A 21903-nucleotide genomic window follows, 5' to 3' on the forward strand; every position below is an offset into this window, starting at 1 on the left:
GGTTTTGACAGTAAGAACAAATTGGCAGCAGCAGGTGAAATGTGTTTGGGAAGAGAAGCAGCATGTATAGCATGTGCATGCCAAATTGCTGGCTAATACAGCAGGTGCTGGCTCTTACAATGCACAGTTATAGCACATATGTATTTTTTAAGTTTACTTTCTCCTTGGAGTGATTAATATTCTTTCATGTAACACAATTGAACAAGATGATGAGCCTCTCTCATGTCAGCAATTAGCTCTTGTATTTTCTAAGTAGCATTCACAGCACCATTCCCTACCCCTGTAAATTCAGGATCAGATGGTATAGGGTCTTATCATTACAGGCTTCTGGGATAATCTCATACGTAAAACAATATGCCTCAATTTAGAATAGTTGTAATGCCTGTTTTCTCATCAGGTAATCTGAAGGAAGGTGAATTATTGGAAACAATGATAATGGAAAGAATGGAACTTCTGTCTATTTCTTGGTAACCCAAAGTTCATGGATAATCGTTGTCCACTGACCCTCATGATTTGAAAGATAGTATATCAATCAATAACCTATTAATCTGACAGTAACTTGGGTCGTTTGCTTGCTTGCCCTTGATTTCCAATAGGACTTGAGAAGCTGGATCCGAGAGATAACAGCTGTGTGGAAATACTGGAGTGCTTTTCTTGTGTTAGCATAAAACTTGGAGAAAAAGCCTCTAAAGCTTTTTGAGAAATATAAAATATGTCCTTATTTTTGTCCTTCTGGATTTTATATTCTTTCTGCAAAGAGTAAACAAAAGTATATTTTTTAGCCTGATGCATTTTTCTCTGCTATTTTATTTTTGGTCCTGTTCTTTATACCCTGAATAATGGCAAGATCTGCTACTTTTTCTTTTGCCCCTTCTAGAAATAAGACCACATGTTATTTCTGACATATTTCTTCCAGAAATTTCACAAAGTGAGAGAAGAGTTCTAAGTTACACTTTGCTCTAAGGATAAATTCTATACATATTGTACAATTACAACATGTCCTGCATCTGGACCAGACTCCATGTAATGAGATAGAGTTCCATAAAACAATGCCTGTATCAGGCCTGATGAGTTATGAAACAGCATCTTATAATCTGCTACAGAAGCTAAAATTGTGTGGGAGGTGGATTAAATGATTTTGACCCAATTTACTTAATATATATCTCTCTGTCAGGTTTGACTTTATCCAGTAAAATATAATAGATTCTGCCTTTTCTAAACCTTCAAAAATGTCTCATTTGGGGGGAAGGTGGTGATACTAACAAGAGAAAATCTGATTTTAATATTTGAACACCAAAAATGAACCACATGAACACATTCTTGGTAACCTGTGTTGGGATCATTTTCTGAAGTAGAACTAACACCTAGATTTTAACCACAGATGTCATGTGAAGTCTTTAACTCTCAGTTCTCTCAAATTAACTGTATGTCTTAATTAGAGATTCTTAATTAAGAAAAAATTATTAGAATTATCTCTTCAGTTGCATGTTTAAAACAGGAAGCAACATAAAGAGAGAAAATTGTGTACTGGATTGTTTCATGTTAAGACTGCTAATATTTGCTGAGAACAGACAATACAGCAGACACTAAGCACCTAACACTGTTTAACTCATGTAGTTTACAAATACAATACCTTTTGCTGCTTTTGAAGTTAGAAAGTTAAATCTTAGTTAACACAGCTAGTAAGTGGCAAAGATGGTATTTGAACCCAAGCATTTCCTCCCCTCCCAGTCTTCTAGTGCCTGAGCCTACTTTGCCAAGCACAGTACTCTCCTGGGTATGTCTCAGCTACTAGTTGGCTTCAGAAAGAGGTGGCCTGTTTTCATTCCACAGCTCCCTTCACACTATTGCCTCTGCATATATTTTCAGGTCCTCAAACAGAGTGAAATCTGCGTATCTTCCCTTGTGGGTGGTGGTGGGGGTCTCTGTAATTGCTGGTTTCTATGTATTTGAGTTCCCTAGAGAAACAGAATCAATAGGATATCTGTCTGTCTGTCTGTCTGTCTGTCTGTCTATCTATCCATCTGTCTATCTAATTTATCCACTGTATCTAATTTATTATAAGAAATTGGCTCATGTGATTGTGAAGTCTGGTAAGTCTCACAATCATCAGAGCGAGTCAGGAAGCAGGAGACACAAGAGAGCTAATAGTTTTAATTCTAGTCTGAAGGCTGGCAGTCACAAGACCCAGGAAGAACCAAGTTTCAGTTAATGTCTGAAGGGAGGAAAAAAGCCAGTGTCTATAGTTCAAAGGTAGTCAGGTTGGAAGAATCCTCCATTTCTTGGGGGAGGATCTGCCAATTTATTCTATTCATGCCCTCAACCGATTAGATGAGGCCCAATCACATCACAAAGGGTAATCTGCTTTACTAAGCCTACCAATTTCAATGTTAGTCTCATCAAAAACCACCCACATAAAAACACCCAGAATAACGTTTAACTAAATATCTGGGCACTCCATGGCTTAGTCAAGTTGACACATAAAATTAACCATCACAGTTTGATTTGGAACCACTCTTCTTCTTTACACACTTGGCTCTTTCTTATGGCTTGAGTGAGGTGTCTCTAACTCTGAAAGGCCATCTTGGACCATTCTATATAAAAGAAGTTTCTTTTCCCCTTAATCCACTGACATTATCTCCTTCACAGCATTTATCACTTTTTATAATTCACATTACAAATGTGATAGGCATTTATTTGTTTAATTATTTAACACTCACTTCCCTTCCAACTTCCTCCATTTAAATGTTGGCTCTAAGAAAGAAGAGAACATTTAGACTTTGTTTTAGGGCTTCCATTCTATTAAATCAATGAAGGCAGATGTTCGATACGATGTTTATAACACATTGGGTTTAGCAAAACTGTGGTTATCATTTGTATGTGTGTTTGCCGTTTTTAGTAGAAATTGACCATAAATCGTACTTATTTTTCAGTTACAAGAGGCCACAATAACAGATTCCCTGGGAACTTACATTTAAGAGGACTATAATTTCTCTCTGAGACTTAAAATTTCACATGAAAATGTAATGGATCACAGTCAAGATTGTTAAATCACTTTAAGAAGTGGCAGTAAAGTCAGGTCCAATTGTAAGCTCATTGATGTTGTAACATTTCTAAAGGACAGCATTTGTTATGGGCTGAAATATACCCCTCATCCATATATTAAATCACTAACCCCCAGTACCTCAGAATATAAGTCTTAAAGAGGTGATAAGGCTTGAGACAAGGCTTGAAGAGGTGATCAGGTTAAAATGAAGCCATTAGTGTGGCCTCTAATCCAGTCTGACTCATGTCCTTATAAGAAGAGGAAATTTGAACACACAAAGAGAGACCAGAAATGTCTGTGCTCACAGAGGAAATACCATGTGAAGATACAGGAAGAAGACAGTCATCTATAAGCCAAGGAGAGAGGTCTCGGGAGAAAAACCAACCTTCCAACTCCTTGATTTTGGGCTTCTAGCTTCCAGAACTATGAGAGGATACATTTCTGTTAAGTCACCCCATATTTGATAATGTGTTAGGCAGCCCTAGCAGACTAATACAGCATCTAAGAATCAGAGAACAATTGGACATTGATGGAAAAAAAAAATAAGATCGTCACAAGGCAAAGCTCATCATTATCTGTTTAAGTGCCACTCAAGGAAGAAAGCCCAAGGAATGTGTATATCCATCTTGTTGACAAGATTTCTATGATGAAAATGGGGTGAATCCATCAGCCCATCTCAGCCTGACGGCTTCACATATTCAATTTTTGTGTCATTCACAAAATAAACATTACATATATGGCAGACAAACTTCTAAGATGGCTCCCATAATCCTCAGCTCCTGGTTTTCACACCTTTGTGTAATTTTCCCTCTCCTAGATTGTGGTTTGACCTTGTGGCTTTCTTCCAACCAGTAGAAATTGGCAGAAGGTGACAGAACATACGTGGTTACGTGACTGCAACATGTTATGTCGCATGTGCTTATGTTGCATAAGATTACAGCATCCATCTTGCTGATGTCTTTGCTAGTTTTGAGAAAGTAAACAGCCATGTTGGGGAACCCCTGTAAGAAGGAACTGCAGATGACCTCTAGTAGCTAAGGGAAGCCGCTGGCCAACAGCCAAAAATTGATTTCCAATCAGAATAAGAGAGAGAGAAAAAAAAAAAAACATTTACCAAGTTCAAGGCACTATTCTATATGATCCGCAAAAGCAAACTAAAAAAATCCAAAGATGGATGCATATATTATGCCCCTTTTAAAGATAAGAAAAGCTAGCACTGAAGGCTAAAATAACATGTATGTTCTTATAGCTGGTAAATGATAAAGTTGGGACTTTGTGCTGACTTTCCTATGGTAAAATATCTTTCACAATACAACCAATCTCAACCTGTGACTCCATTAATACTTTTCTTCTCTCGCTTCCCATTGATATTTCCCCTAATAGACAGAAAAACTCTTCTAGGACAGGAGTTGTTATGTGTATGTTGTCCACAGAGAATAGCATAGAATTAGACATAAACAAGGAACTACATCTTTTTGGGAGAAAAAACATACAATGGTATCTTACTGAGTTTCTCTTCCTAACTCTGCCATCAGTGATCTCATGTTGGTACCTTGAAATCAGACATGATGGGAGTATTTTCACCACAGACACTGACCATTACACATCATGGCTTGACTTACTGCTTTACTGATTATCTAGACTTAAGAAAACGATGAACAATATATTAATCATGCAGATTAAATATAAAAGTGTTTAGTAGCACAAAAAATCTTCATATAGTTGAATTGTAGTTATAGATTAGTATGGATACAAGAATAGGCAAAAATCAATGGAAGCATTATTTAAGAAATCATTGCCTATATGAAATCTCATAGATTATTAGGTATTTTATTATTTGTAAATTATGTGCTACCTTTGTATTTGTTAAATTTATGTAAATGTACATACACATTTATGTTTGCATGCCTATATGTATGTGTATGTAGAAACATCACTTTTATTGCCAGTCACTAGTTTCTTTATAGCTTTTTAAATAAAATGTTTACAAATAGCATGAACCTTGCCATGGAAAATATAGCACATTCTGCTGATATCTAGAAGGTGTGTTAAACACTGTTATGTTTGAACTGTTCCTTGTATTTAAACATTCTATATTTGGATTTGATATTTGTATTGTAGTGGATATAGAGGGATCAGGTGATAGGTTGTAGTGCAAGTCCTTGAGTGTCATTGCAAACTACAGGTGTGTTTTTGGTTTAAAAGGTTTAAGTGAAAGGCCTTAAAAATGACTTCTGTGGGTCAGGTGTGGTGGCTCAATACCTGTAATCCCTGCTCATTGTGAGGCTGAGGTGGGTGGATCCCCTGAGGTCAGGAGTTCCAGACCAGCCTCGCCAACACAGTGAAACCCCATCTCTACAAAAAGTACAACAAATTGGCTGGGTATGGTGGCAGGTGCCTGTAGTCCCAGCTATTCAGGAGGCTGAAGCAGGAGAATTACTTGAATGAGAAGGGCTGAGATCATGCCATTGCATTCCAGCTTGGGCAACAGAAGCAAAACTCTGTCTCAAAATAAATAAATAAATAAAAGACTTCTGTGCTTATTTTTTCCCCTTGGAGACATGATAATATGAATTTCTTCTATGGCTTTGGTATTTTTACTTTATCTGTACATATTATCGTCATTGCCAATAGATTTTTCTCATGCTCTACTTTTGACATACTATTTTCAAGTGGAATCCATCGTGCAGATAAGGAAGTTAAAAAGCATATTAGGAAAAAGTAGTTAGTCATAATATAGAAAGACATCTATGATCTTAGCAGGTAAATTGCATAATGTTGAGGTAAAAGGCAACTTTTTATTTATAAAATGCCTTTTCGTAAGATGTAAGTGAAGTTTTACTTTGGGCTTAGCGGACAGCATTTCCAAAGAATAAACACTTTTATTTCTGCCCTTTACGATTCTGGATAATTTCTCTACTAGAATGCCATTCTGTTAGATCAAGGATGTTTCCCTGCTTTTTTCGCCGGCATATCCCAGCACCATGTAAACACTTGGTGCATATTAGAAGCTCAGTAAATGCTAAATAAATGAAGTAGCCCCAGGTAGCTATTGAGTGGAAATGCAGCTGTGTTACACATGGGTTATTGGAAATCAACAATGATATCTAGGTTAGTTAAAAAGCATTTGGACGGGGACCCTACAACGTGGTGTATTTGTAACAGCTGTGAAAGGGCATAGGTGGGAAATCAATCTCTTAGATACAACCTGAACACAGACAATATGTGGTTTTGCACACAGAACCTTGAATTATTTGTGTAACTAAGTAGGTGATATTTATAGTAACCACAGGGTAAAAAGGGTGTAATAATGGTAGAGTGTAATTGTCATAGCTTCATTTTTGTGACATGGCATTGAACGTCATATTTGTACAAGTTCTAGTTTCATATTTGCTTTTCAGGAAGGTCTATATTGACATGGGCATAAGATTGAAGCAGATGATACTAGCCAATAATGGTAATATTTATTGAGTGTTTCCAGTACGCCATTTTTGTCCTAAGCAATTTACACTCATTTTCTCATTTAATACTGACAAAGGCTTTGTGAGTTGCTGATTCTGATTATTTCATCTTGTTGATGAGGAGTGAGGAAATCAGAGGTATTTCCATTATTATTTTTCCCTGTAGAACTTTCAAATTCATGATCTAGCAGCAACAGAAATATATTAGACAGAGAGTAAGGTAAGGTAGAGAAAGTAGAAGCTTATAGAATTAGTTAATTCGTCTCTGTCAACTCACAACCCACCCTGGACGTCAGTCTTCTCATCTGTAACATTACAGCAGGTCTTCAAAATCCTCTGTAGTTTGAAAAAACATTGCTATGATCCTTGTTTTGATATTTTCCTTGAGTGGGTCCACCTATGCTTTCTGTCCAATGGAAACTTTTGTTCTTTATTTCACCCTATTTTTCCCCCGTTTTGTTTGGCCTCTCATCGTGATTTCACATCACTATGGATCAAATGGGAGTTGGGACTGAACTGAGAGCCACATACCATGGTTAACATTTCCTAAGGGAAACTATATTTCACAGCAAATTTTCCTTCTTTTGACCCTTATAAGAATTGAAAATCATTTCAGCCAATATAAGGATTAACAGTGCTCTTGCTGGACAGCTTGAGACTCTTAGTGCTGGCAAAATGTTATTTAGGGAAACTGTGCTGGTTTCAACTAAACCTACATTTTCATTCATTCATTCATCCAGGTATTCCTTCACCCAGCCACATAACAAACATGCACTGAAGCCTGCCTATTTGGAGCTTCATTCACAGTGGGTCACAATGAGTGTTATCTGTGTTTTCTTTAGGGAGCAATGCAGCTGAAGGCAGGACACCACTGTGTAAACAAACAAAAGGTATGCTCACATGTTGAAGTAAGAGCTGTATAAGACACATAAGAAGCATGCACTAGTTATTATGGTGACAGGAGAAAACTTGCTGAATTCTTACTAAAAGAGTTAGGGAAACTCTATTGAGGAGGAGATATTTGTGTTCAATTCTGACAATTTTGAAAACTACTTTGTTGATACTTTGTCCCCCAGTGACAGCGTAAGAGAAAGTGACATGAGAACATGGTGTTTCAGGGGAAACTCACACTGTAAGCTTCAAATAACCTTCTCTGGCCAGGATAAGGCTGAAAGTGACTCAAGACAGCATTTAATGTTAGTAGGGCCTACTCATAATGCCTGCATAAAAGAAAAAATAAATGCACAGAATTCTGAAGGAAGAGAGACTGCGAGGGGCTGTGGCAGTGCGAGGAAGCTTGGAGGGAGTGAGAAATTTAAGCAGATAGAGAATTGTCAGAGATTTTAGGTCAGGAAACAGAATACAGAGGCTGAAGAATATTCTAGATTGAGATTACAGAGTACAAAGGAGAAAACCAGTTCCTTACATGAATTTGTAACAGTGGAAGACTAGCTTACTGAGTGGAAAACTTAGCTGGAAACAGCTGGATATAATGTTGGAAATAGATGAATCCAAACTTTGCAATGTCCTGAAAGCCTTATTAAGGCTTTTGGTATTGATGAAAGCACCAGTCCAAGAGTTAAATGGTTTGAGTAAGAATTTTAGCAATGGCAATTTTTACCCTTTGATCTCTGTCATGGATAATATATTTCTGTATCAGTTTATTTCAGGTAATCAAGTAAAAGAATATATATTAAGATATATATCTTATAAGATATATATCTTATATATTAACATATATGTGTAAGATATATATCTTATATATCTATATTATATAAGATAATTTATTATATTATACAATTGTATATATAATATGCAAATTACTTATATTAATCTTATATATGATATATATCTTATATATTAATCATATATATAAGATATGTCATATATATCTAATATATCATATATATGATATATATCTAATACATCTTATATATTATTAATATATAAGATGTATATCATATATAAGATATATATATATAAGTAATTTGTATATTATAGAAATTCTGTGTGACTAAATAGACACATAAGTAGCCAAGAAGTTTTAAGTAGAGAGACATGAGAAAACTGGAGAGTGTAAACTGTCAATGGAATGCAAGGTGGATTTGATTGAGGAAGAGATACAAGTCAGGAAAATAAGCAGTGGCGGTAGTATTCTAATATTAGGGAAGGTACCCAGTGTGCTTAAGCTAAACTTGGTCAATGTGTGATATTTAGCATAAGGACTCTGTAATGCTGTAATGTACTGAATTCCCCACCACGCACCTGCATTCTTTTACCAAACTAATACGGCCCAAGCCAAAGGTAATAGATGGAGGGTTTTTTGTTTGTTTCGTGTTTTTTTGACAGAGTCTCGCCTTGTTGCCCAGCCTGGAGTGCAATGGCATGATCTAGGCTTACCTCACTGTACTCTTCGCCTTCCAGGTTCAAGTGATTCTCCTGCCTCAGCCTCCTGAATAGCTGAGATTACAGGTGCACGCCAACACAGCAAGCTAATTTTTTGTATATTTCGTAGAAATGGGTTTCACCATTTTGAACCGGGCTGGTCTTGAACTCCTGGCCTCAGGCAATCCACCTGTCTTGGCCTCCCAGAGTGCTGGGATTACAGGCATGAGTCAGTATGCCCAGCTGATGGAGGTTTTTGAAAGTGGAATTTAAGGGTGGGAAGCTGACAGATACTCTTTTTAGCACAGTAAGATTTAGAAAGAGGCCATAGAAATAACTTTTCTCTGAGCCAGGTGTAAGATTGATGTTTTGAATTTTCTTCTATGAGCTAGAGAACTATGATGTACTGACTCAAGAACAAAACTCTCTTTCTGCTTTACTATTTCATGCCTCTGACATGGATGTAAGACTTAAATGGTTGTGAGTCCTTGAATATGGAAGAGAGAGAAAGATTTTTCAAAAGAATAAAGGAACTGGATAGCACAAAGTGTGCAATGTGACTTGGCTCTGTGTCCCCACCCAAATCTCAAGTCCAGTGTTGGGTGAGGGACCTGGTGGGAAGTGAATGGATCGTGGGGGCAGATTTCCCCCTTGTTGTTCTTGTGATTGTGAGATCTGATTGTTTAAAGGCGTGTGGCATTCTCCCCCTTAGTGCGTGCGCGCTCCCTCCCTCCCTCCTGCTCTGTAAGACGTCCTTGCTTCCCCTTCGCCCTTCTGATATGATTATAAGTTTCCTGAGGCCTCCAAGTCATGCTTCCTGTACAGCCTGTGGAATTATGAGTTAATTAAACCTGTTTTATTCATAAATTACCCAGTCTCAGGTAGTTCTATAAGGATCTATTGCAATATGTGAAGATAATTGTAGGGAGAGAAGGGCATATATATATATATATATATATATATATATATATATATGTATATATATATAATGTATGAAAGCATATATATGTATATGTATTTACATCTATTGAGTACTTATTTAATGCTTGTTAGCTATTCGTTGAATATTTACTGAATGTCAGCCATGGTACTCATAAACGTTGAAGGTAAATTTTATTTTCTCACATTTTACAATTAGAGATACTGAGAGTGTAAGAATCTATTCAGAGAGTTAATAAGACATTTCTAACTTATTATTTTATCTGGGAGCATTCTCACCCAGAAAAAAAATTCCATTCCCTGAAGAATCTCAAATCACTAACTCTTGTTTATTTCTTTCTCTCCATTCTAATCCGACTACAAACTGAGAATCAGAGTCATTTTCTATAGATAACAACATGTAAATTTCTCACTGATTTGTGCTTTTGTCAAAATAGTGTTGTGGTTGTGAGAAGCAATGTTGTGGTTGTATGTGGTGTTGTACCAACTTCCCACCCAATCTTCAGTGTCCTTAAGAGACCACTACACCAGTGTCCATGTAACTTCTCACTTCTTACAGGAGGAGCCTTCAGGAATGTAGATAGCCCACAGCTATCTCCACAGGTACACCTCATTCTCAGGTTCTTTCTGTGGGGGCTGCAAATGTGTCAATGCCCAGCACTTCTCAGGAGACTTGAGGCAAAATGATAGCCTTGCACTTTAGATGTTGAGCAGACTTTCATAGTTTTACATGCCAGTGATACAGAGCTTTATAGACCTAATTGAATTCAACAACACAACAGGATGACAAGCAATCTTCAAAGACACAAAAGGCTTTAAAAAGAGAAGATAAAAGTACCGAGATCTACTACTGACAATCTAAGAAAATGAATCTTTGCCATTATCTGTGGAGAGCAATGTGCAACTGAAGAATGGAGAAAATGGCTAAATATTCACATACTTATTTTAGTAGCCCTGGTACAAACCAAAAAAAGCAATTCATTCATTTATTCACTGATTTATTCAATTTGCAAATATTTACTGAGTGTTTTCTATGTATCAGACACTATTAAGTACTGAATAACAACATAGCCTTCAAAAATACCAATTGGCTAAAATATGGATCTTTAAAAAAAAAATAGGCTGAGTGTGGTGGCTCATGCCTATAATCCCAGAACTTCAGGAGGCTAAGGCAGGTGGATTATGATGTCAGGAGTGCAAGACCAGCCTGGCCAAGATGGTGAAACCTCATCTCTCCTAAAAATACAAAAATTAAAGGGGCATGGTGGCAGGGACTTGTAATCCCAGCTACTCAGGAGGCTGAGGCAGGGAATTGCTTGCACCTGGGAGGTGGAGGTTTCAATGAAGCAAGATAACGCCATCACACTCCATCCTGGGTGACAGAGTGAGACTCTGTTTCAAATAAATAAATAACTGGTGCTCTGTTTACTTTTGAACTAAGCTGATTCAAATTGAGTCTGCCATTTCTTGTTAAAACCCTCGACATATCATTTTATTTAATTCCGTAATTGTTAACAAAACTTACTGTTTTACTTGTTGGGACAATATTTCCAATCTATAGATGTGAAATAATATTTGTTTTGCTTTTTTATTGCAAGGAGATAATTATACTACTATGCAAGAATTTATAAAGACTGAGCACATGTAATGAGAATAAAGTATTGTTATTAAGTGAAACTCAGAACAAAGATTCTCAGGCATTATATACAATCATTACTGGCCAACTTTAAAGATAAATGTTAATCAGTATATGTGAATAATGATTAGCTAACTTCTTTCACATAACCAAATTAAATAAAAGTTAATGAATAGGCTAATTTGCTTGACCACGGTAATCATTTCACTGCATACATGTATATCAAAGCATCAAGTTGTATGTCTTAACTATATACAGATTTAGAAATTAAAGAAGTTGCTCAGAATGACTAGGCTGCTGCGGTTGTAAGTCAAGGTGTGGGATCCAGATGGAAAATGAGCGGGAGGAGAAAGATGTAGACAGGAGCTGGGTGGATTGGAGGCTTTTCTGGGGGTGCCAAGGCCCCCTTCCTCCGTTCCCCCCTTCACCCCCTGCCCCACTCCATGCTCTCTCATTTTTGAGAAACACTGGAAGACTGAGTGAGGGCTCCTGGAATTCTTTGGGATAGGCTCATGAAAGGAAAATTTCATGAGGTAGGGGTAGGGTCATGAAAGGGTAGTTTTTAATGGGAGCCAGGTAGAAAACAGGAAGGCAATTATAAGATGCAAACTTAGGATAAGAAAGAAGGTCTGATGGTGGACTTTGGGTTTTTATAGGGTAAAGTAACATGTCTTCCTTTAGGGGTGAGAGCGGGGTTGATGAGATGTAGCAAAAGGCTTGACATGAAAGGAGAAGGGAAGTAAAATTCGTTAACATTCTAGTTGAGTGTGCTACAAATATGCACGGGGTGGTGAAATCTACGATTCTGAGTTCATCTAAGGTCTGTAAAAGCATTTTGTTATATAAAAAAAATGTAAAAATGGCTTGAATTGTTTAAAAATTGTTAATGAATTTTTTTTAATAGAGTTTAAATGGCTTAATTATAGATCATCTTCTGGATGTTAAGTTTTCTGTCAAGTTCAGAATCAAGTCAGATCGTGCCTCTATGCAGCTTATACTCAATTGTAGGGTATTAAGTTACCATCCCACTCAAATTAACTAAAAATTTTTTTTTTTTTTTGAGACGGAGTTTCGCTCTTGTTACCCAGGCTGGAGTGCAAAAATTATTTTTTAACCAAACTTTCAATTTGTATTTTATTCCTCTCCCACCCAATTAAAACACTTTAAGACACATTACCCTTATTACTTCCCAATGAAAAAAAAATACAGTAAAATATTACTTAATTAATTTTTATAATATGCTGAAAATTTTCAGTGGCTATAGGAACAAGTGTAATCAGAGTTTTAAGTTAATTTTCAAATGAACAGGTATTTTTTTTAAAAAAAGGAAGACTGAGGCTATTGGGACACGGTTATTTAGCAAGAGAACATCTTATTAATATCATTGAAATTCATTTTTATTATTGGCTATGAAATTAAATACATAAAGAAGCAATATTAGTTTATTTCTGTTGGTTCATAGACCCTGAAAAATAATGTTACTTCTTAACTACATATTGTTATTCTCTATAAGGAAGCACAAACTAATTTTTCTCTTTAGTTTTACTTATTTCCTACTTCTTATATTTTTTGGAAGAGGGGTTCTTATTGATCCTTGCACCTAGCTACTCAACTAAGGCAATAAATTATCTTGAAGGAGGAAGGGAAGAAAAATAATGTTGATTTTATTTTATTATCTGTGTATTTCATACACACAGAAAATGTATGTATGAGAGGTAGCATTTGTTAAATATATGAATTTTTAATGTATCTAATTGCTGAATTCTTTGTCAGTGGTAAGACGAAAGCATGCTTCATTTTTTTTTCACGTGGACCTATGTTTTACATGAAAGGTCTTCAGAAAAGAAAGCTCAGATCCAGTAAGCTAACAGAATGCAAAATTTGATGTAATTGATAACTTCAACACTGAAATGAATCTTCTTAGAATATAATCCTCAATTTTGAGTTACCTATACTTTAGAGAAGTTTTTATGACTACATTGCAGAGAAAGGAGCTAATCACCAGCATACCATGGTGTTAAGCATAGAGACCCTGTTAGATACTGCCTGGGTTTCAGTCCTGTCTATTTTACCCTTCTGTAAAGTAGTCAGGATAACTGTGTTCACCTCATAAATTTCTTTGTTATGCAAATTCAGTGATTTAACATTTATAAAACACTTAAAAAGATTTGGCACACACTTGGCCCTACTATTAATAAGCAAAAGTAAATAAATCACTCCTTTGTGGGGTAGGAACATATTTCAACATAGAGAGGAATACGTTGTTTTTAGCAAAAAAAAAAAAAAAAAAATCCATGTTTATTTGCAGTGGTAGATATTTTGCATGTTCATTTGCTCTTAATTTTTGTTTACTTGTTTCTATTAATGTGATATTTTTATATTACATTTCTTAGATGCTGATATTATCTCAAACACTTTTGTGTCTACTTTTTTTCTTTTTGCATTTGCTACATATTTTACAACTTGAACCTGACACATAGTTTACAATGCTACCTAAGAAGGACTTTTTTTTGTAATAACGTTTTCATTAGGAAATTGGCTGTGCTGTGATGGGAATAAATGGTGTAGCATTGCTAAGAAATTGATATTGTCTGTTCTACAAACCTATGACATTGAACAATGGCCAGAATTATCCTTCACCTTTCCTAAATACAAGGCCAAAATTGAGATAAAGGACGGCTAGATAGTATTCCCCTTTCTTCTTGCCATCCAGTGACCATCTAGAGTTTGTCAGGCAGAGAGGCAGAATGTGTGTGTGTGTACAATTGTGTGCAGTGCAGCAAATATTATTTCCTATTATTTATACAGACTAAAAATTTACATGGTATATTTAAGCAGTTCATTAATCTTTTCTCTGATTTATCTAAGTCATTGTAGGTAAACATCACTAATTTTAGTTAATTCTAGTCTCAGAAGTTATATTTGAAAAGATTAAGTCTTATGACCTGTCAGTATTAATAATCCTTTTGCAATTACCATACTGATTTGTTCCATATGCCTATAAAATATTTCTCTGAACTACTAAATTATCACCTACTGAGAAGTTAAAAAATATCTATTTGATACTTTTTCCAATGGAGAAGCAATTCTGCTTCCATCCTGAGTAGTGCTAAATTGTATATTGAAGTATATCCTATCAAATAATATCATCTTTGGTAGCTGTTAATTATATGCATGATTATTTAACAGGATTTGTATTTTTTTCTGCTCTCAGTATGTCATTGATGGGAAAGAGACCTCTTTTTTTTTTTCTTTTTTTTTTTTTTTGAGTCTTGTCACTTTTCTATTTTGGATATTTTTGGAAAAATCCATTAAGTATTCAGGTTTCATTAACTTCTTTGGGATACTTAGATATGTGTATAATATTAAAGAGAGTGAATAAGGAAATGGTGATGAAAACAATGAAGTCCAATATCTAAATCTTTCCCTTATTTCTTCATTTAATTATTGCTTAAACATTTCCAAATCCTACTTGTATATGTTGTATATGAGGGAAAACAGGAAGCGTTCCATACCAGCAAGCTGATTTCCCAGTGATTCAAGCATTTAGGTAGTTCTGTGGCAGACTTTGGACCTCGTTAAGTCACCAGAAGTGACGAAGGTTCAGGTCTTACAAGGTAAGGCCAACATTGGAAAACACCTCAAAAATGAAAGAAATGACTTGAGAAAAACAACTTCCTTGGTAAGAACAGACTGCTCTTTCTCCCTGTTATTTATAATTCTGTCCAGTAGTAAATAGAAAAAAACAAACAAATAACAAAAAAGGGGCGGGGGGAAGGAAAAGGGGAAAGAATAATCAAAGCCAAACTAAAATCAGAGAGAAAGAATGCAGAAGGCAAAGGTTCAGCCTTGAGCCCACAGTCTCTCCTAAGCTTAGCTCTGGAACTTTAATCCTTTAATTGAAGCCTTGCTCTGTTCCAAAGCATTCAGCTCTTATTAACAAATCTGGTGAACTATTTGGAAAATATGATTGTTTGAGCCAAGCAATGTTTTAGGTGAATTTGAGTTTTAATTTGAAGAAGCTAGAGTATGCTTTGAGACTACCTGAATTGGAAATGGTTTTGTTTTTTTCTTATTCCTTTACAGAAGCATAAGTAAATAAAGAGGAATAATGAAAAACCTTTCTTAGCGTATGTAATGAACTACAGTTAGAGAGTTATTTAAGAATGTGATTACTTTGGCTGTGGTCATTTACGACAAGTACTGTGTTTATGTAAGAGATAAGGTTTTTTAAGTGTACTTTTTCCGATATGTATATATCTATTTCACTGTTATTACAGATATCAGAAATAACAAAACATATTTAATGAGAATGAACTTACTTATTTCAGCATATATTGATTCAATATTTTCATGTATTAGCTAAAATGAAAGATATTTTTCTTGTTCATTCTACCTTTTCTGCAGAGGTACTGAGCCTCCCTGCTTCTTTTAACCTCACCCTCTTCCTTTATCAGAAGGCTGAAGGGGGAGATAATGAGCTCAAGAACAACTTTCACCACCCACAGGTGGGAACTACTGGAAGAGTGACCAGTTGTAGTTAGTTATTAACAACATCTGCCCAACCCTTCCTTTCCTGTCAGGGCAGCTGTGCCCTGTGACCCAGTGTGTGAAACCATGGGTGTTATGCTGACCCTCTGAGCTGACCTCAGTTGTGTTGCTGTGTATGGATTCAAATTTATTCAAAGGACAATGTACTTCCAAGGTGCAGTTATTCAGACTGCAACATTTTTGCCAATTTATATAGGAAATAAAGACCAAAAACTCTAGCTCCTGACTGCTCTTAAAATAGGCTGGGAGATTTAGTGAAAATCGAATTACTTATACCAATGTCTTTCCTATTTAACCTATACATAAATATTTGAATGTGCAAGGATCAGATACCTGATCTGTAAAAGGACAGCATTTGAGGGAGTGGTCTCTGAGATCAATTAGGCTCTGACAGTCATAAATATTTGAATGTGCAAGGATCAGATACCTGATCTGTAAAAGGACAGCATTTGAGGGAGCGGTCTCTGAGATCAATTAGGCTCTGACAGTCAATCACGTGACTATCAAAAACCTTACAAGGCTCTGAACATAGTCCTTACTTCTATATAAATCCCAATGGAGGCCGGGCACAGTGACTCATGCCTGTAATCCTAGCACTTTGGGAGGCTGAGGCAGGCGGATCATGAGTTCAGGAATTTGAGACCAGCATGGCCAATATGGTGAAACTCTTATCTCTACTAAAAATACAAAAATTAGCTGGGTGTGGTGGTGCACACCTGTAGTCCAGCTACTTGGGAAGCTGAGGCAGGAGAGTCACTTGCACCTGAGAGGCAGAGGTTACAGTGAGCCAAGATTGCCCCACTGTACTCCAGCCTGGCATCAAAAAAATTAAAAATAAAAAATAAATAAAAAGCCCAGTGGAACTCACAGATAAAAAGAGAGCTTCATTATTCTTTTGCTTTTTTAAAAAATGAGCTGGTTATAACTTTGCACACAAGTCTAGTGGTTCTCTTAGAAACTGATCGTAATAGAGGTTTACAGTTCTTTTTCACCTCTTGGAGAGTCCCAGTACACACAGAACATTATACGAGCCAAAGAAACTTCTGAACCTAGAAGCGGGGTTTAAATACTGATTCTGCCCCTTACTGGCTTTGTAACACTGGACAAGTTACATAGTCTCTGTAAACCAACTGTCACATCAAAGGCAATCATTCCTATGTGTTCTTTTTCTTTCTCAGACAGCAATCTCACCGTTTCTGCTACCTGCTAGACATGCTCTTAGGATATCTCAATAATACCTCAAATATCTGTCTAAAACTGAACTCCCTTCTTTGGAAGTGCAGGATCACTTTCCTTCTTCTTCCATTGACTCACCTTCTGCATAGACACCCAGGTATCCAGTTTACTAAATAAGACATCTTTTTCCTTCCTCCTTTTACATCTTCTTCACATTCAATGAGTGAAAAAATCATTTTCATTATTCTTCATCTTATTTCTGTGTTCACTTTCCTTTTCTCCATTTCTATGGCCATTACCCTGGTTGAGATTATTATGACTATGTGCCTGAAATAATGTAATAGATCATTTACAGGCATCAATGCCTTCCATGGCTTTCATTTCCACCCCCTTCATTTTGTATCTTACCTTCTGCTGCCAGTTTAATCTCCTTGAGGCGTAGTTTTAATCCTGTCATTTTTCTTCTTAAAAGTCGTTAAATGGATCTCTTTGTGAACAGAATGAAGGCCAGACTGAAAGTGCCTCTAACACATGTGAATGTACATACCCTGATGTGTGTCTGATACTAGGTCAGTGAGGCTCTGACAATTGATGCACTTTCTCTGATGTTTTCTCATATTTAAATTCAGTTTTGCATTTTTGGCAAGGATACCAAAGAGTGAGGCTATGACCTTCTTAGCATATCTTATCCAAAGACAGTTGATGTTAATTTATTCCATTACTGAAAATATTAACTTTGATCACCTGGGGAGAGTGGCATTTGCCAGGTTTCTTCACTGCAAAGGCACTATATTTCTTTGTACTCGATAAGTATCTCATGGGGAAATAATTCGAGTGAGTGTGAATATATTTTAATTTATCACACCTTTGCACTAATTTTAGCATCCATTAGTGATTCTTGCCTGAAACAACTATTATGTTTGTTATGTTTGCCAATAGTAATTTTCTGGTTCAATAATTCCTTAACTTAGATACTGGTTGTAGTTTTATAGTAAGGAAAAGTTTTCTTTTTTCCTTTATTTATCCATTCATTCACTTGTTCACTTACTTATTTATGTTAGTACAGAACATGAATCCTTACATTATTCCATGGGTTATAATCCATTACAATCTTGATGTATTTTGTTATTCAGTATTTCCAGATTTAATCTTTAGGTTCCCCAATTAAGTTGGCTATGTTGTCTTTTTTGAAATGTGATGTGCCTATTCTTTTTTTTTTTTTTTTTTTTTTTAACTCTTTGGTATTTTCTAGCACAAAATATTTCAGGCTCATCTTATATTTTTTCTCCCTCAGCCCTGGATTCAGCTGTTTCTTCAAGGAGCCATAGTTTTCTTTCACTGGATAATGGTATTTAGAAACCAAAGGCTGGGAATTAGTTGGGCTCATTGGTGAAAGGGTATAGAATACCTGGCCAGTACTCATGAAAATTGTCAAGGTCATAAAACACAAAGAAAGACTGAGGAACTGTTTTATGTTAAAGAAGACTAAGGAAACATAACAACTAAATGCAAGTGTGTGTTTGGATTGGATCCTGAACCAAAAAAGAGCATTGGTGGGATAATTGGAGAAATTTGCATGTGTTCTATAGATTAAATGATGTTCCATATTATAATCTTACACATTTCATCCATACCTAATTTAAGAAAAATTAGTCTTAAATACTGACCCAAAAATAATATAAGAGTGCCTGAGTCACTCCATGTTTTAAAACCACTTCAGGAGTCCTCCAAGTCTCTACAGTAATATTTTTCAAAGTGTGGTTCATGAACAACCTTCATCAGATACTCCAATATTCCCTATTAAAAATGCAAAATTAAAAAATTTAAAGCCCAAAGTGTGGACTCCATCAAAAAGTTGCTGTATCTGAATTTTTGGGTAAGAGAGTCCTCAACATTTCTATTCAGATAATTTTTATGTGCCCTACTGTTTGAGGACTACTTGCCTAGGCCTTTATCAGTATACTTCTATTCAAGATATTTATGGATGCATCTAGTCTTCCATGGTCTAGTTCTTAGTAACTTCTGAGTTTCTTGTTTTTTTCTTTACTTTCTTCTTCTTCTTTTTTTTTTCTTTTTGCCATTTTCCTGACTAAGACATTATATTTTGCTGCTATAAATTCCTGTACCTCCCTGTTTATGCCTTGCTATTTCACTTATTTATAGCTTTATAATTTCCTTTGCCTGATATAACTCTCCCACCTCACTTCACTTGATCCACTTAGAAATCTATTTTAAGTTCCCATTCAGGTGTCCTCTGCTCCAAGCCTTCCTGGCTTCCCCAGATAAACTGCAAGCCTCACATTATACACTAGGTTCTGTTTCCCCAAAGCACAATGAATAATCTTTGTCAGCATGCTGGCACATAGTTCCTATTCAGTAAAATTTTAGCAAAACAGATTAATAACTGGCTTGTGGGAAGTTTCTATATGGATTCTATTCACTACGTTTTGTTGTGTGAGAAATCATTATTAAACTTAGGGGCTTAAAATAACAACTGCTTGTTTGGCTCCTAATTCTGTGGGTTGGAAATTTGGTGTAGGATCAGCTGGGCAGTTCTGCTGTCAATGCAACTGGACTAACCCATGTGTCTGTGGTCAGCGGCTGGTCAGTGAAAAGGCTCTGCTTCGGGGACTGGCTGACGGTTGGGTAGAGCCATAGCCACAGCTGTGCCATGACTCATCCTCTGGAAGGCTAGACTGGATTTGGCCTTGTGCAGATGGAGGTGGCAGGATCTCAGAAAGAGAGACAGGGAGAAGTGAGAAAGAAACTCCAAGTTCTTGGCATGCTTGTGCTCAGAGCTAGACCATATCATTTCTGCCACTTTCTATTAGCCAAAGCAAGTCCCAATACCAGCCCAAATTCAAGAATAGGCAAATAAACTCGAGTTCTTGATTAGAGGAATAAAAATGGCCATTTTTGCAATCAACTCCATGGGTCTAATGCATATGAATTGATGATTGTAATTTACAATATCACTATAAACTGGATTCTGATTTTCTATTTCTATCACTGCTATTGCCTTATAGATAGGACTCATTTCATTTTAATCTTCAAATCATTTTGTTACAAAGTGTTGCTGCTGCTTTTCCAGCCCTGTCACCTTATTCCTCTTCAATTTGCCTATTTTGGAGAACCCTTTGCACCTGTTTATGAGAAACACAGATAAGGGTGTACTATTCAATTAAATACTTGGACTAAGTTACATCTTAAAATGAAGCCAACATTCTCAGGCACAGCAAACTGAGGACTCTAAGTATGACACTGGACATGTTGCCAATAAGAAAATGCATCATTTTTGTATCCTTGAATTTTTCATCTTCAGCCTTAAAAAATTGACAAAATTCTGCTTTCATTCTGTCATATCAGTTGACTTTTCTTTTTAAAAGCAGTGTTCACCTTTTTGCCTACTAGAAGAACTCTTTACTGCTAAACACAGCTTCCTTTAAAGGCACAGCCATCTTAGGAGCATGTTCCTTGGCCTCTGGCCTCTTTACTGGTAGGGTGAGAGGTGCTTTGACTTAGAGTTTGTGTGTTGAACCCTAGCATTTATTATTGATGCCTGCACCTTAACATCCTGATTTCCACAGTCAATCTGGGAACTTTAACTACACTGGTAGGCAGTTTGATTTTCTTATCTACCTTAGGAAAAAAAAATTAGGGATATCTAATATTTTGCAAATAACATGAGAAGAGAGAATGGTGTGGAAGTTATTGAGAAGACCTTTTGATTTTCTACCCTAGGGACTTTATTTTCTTTTTTGCCTATTATCTCTCTATTTTTCTTATGAATTCTAAGTAGAACTCTCAGAAATCCTTTGTTTTCTTTAACACAAAATGGATTTTATGCAAGCACTTGGGAACTGGACAGTTTTGTTTTCAAAAAGCAACAGGATGTCTTTCTTATTTTTCAAGGACACCTTGGTCCTAAGTAATTCCTTGCTCTTGGTCTCCTTGAAACTTGGCATCCAATCCTGGTATTCATTGAGGGGAAAAAGTCCAAGAATTTGCTTTGTGACCTGGGATATATGGGATGTAAGCATATGTTACAAAATTTAATGCATAAATCTGCTACTTTTGATACAGTCTGGCTCGTGGAGAGATGAGATTTAGCTGCTTGTAATGAGAGTTTGATGTGACTGGAAATTGAACAGAAGCATCTTTTTATTGAAAGTACTGAGGCTTATAACAGTCACTCAGTGGCAAAAGTTATTGTTTTTCACATTATGTTTCAACTAGGAAACCTTTTCAAAGCTTCATGAGAAAATACCTATCTTTGTTCAAGCAAGAAAAAACTTGGTAACTTTTTCTTTATATCCACTTAAAGCAAAATGATGTAGTGACTACCCCCTCCTCCACTTTAAAGATATACCTCAGTTTTCCTCTATGTTAAAGCCTTCTTTCTTCTTCCTAGATCAGAACTGCCCTTTTATAAAATTTCACTTTTCCTCTTTTTCCTCCAGTGAGAAGTGAGGATCTTAACCAAAAGAAAAAAAAAAAAAAAAAGAAAAAGAGAAGGAAAAAATAATTCTAGACATAATACTGCTTTGAAATGAACGTAGAAACTGTTTGCAAAAAAAATTGTTTTTCAAGCTTTAAACAGAACCTTTTTTAAAGTGTGCACATAAACATTTCAGTCTTACAGATCTTAAAGGAAGATGTGCACCCAAAAAAATATTGAATTCAATATTGAATTGATGTCGGAAGAAAGA

General features: G+C 36.0%; 1 protein-coding gene across 8 annotated transcripts in view; it reads left to right on the forward strand.

The window, feature by feature from the left end:
- The window catches only part of INPP4B (inositol polyphosphate-4-phosphatase type II B), an 871737-nt gene that overhangs the window by 275547 nt on the left and 574287 nt on the right, over nucleotides 1-21903 (forward strand). The window contains exon 1 of one of the 8 annotated variants that reach the window (XM_074396871.1): nucleotides 13759-15149. The exons of the other annotated variants lie outside the window; for them this stretch is intronic. The gene's annotated coding sequence lies outside the window, so the exon portion shown is untranslated. Of the gene's footprint in view, nucleotides 1-13758; nucleotides 15150-21903 lie in introns of those variants that run through there. 8 annotated transcript variants of the gene reach the window in all.

Source organism: Saimiri boliviensis, chromosome 3 (assembly GCF_048565385.1).
Source record: "Saimiri boliviensis isolate mSaiBol1 chromosome 3, mSaiBol1.pri, whole genome shotgun sequence".
In the NCBI taxonomy this organism is placed as follows: Eukaryota; Metazoa; Chordata; class Mammalia; order Primates; family Cebidae; genus Saimiri; species Saimiri boliviensis.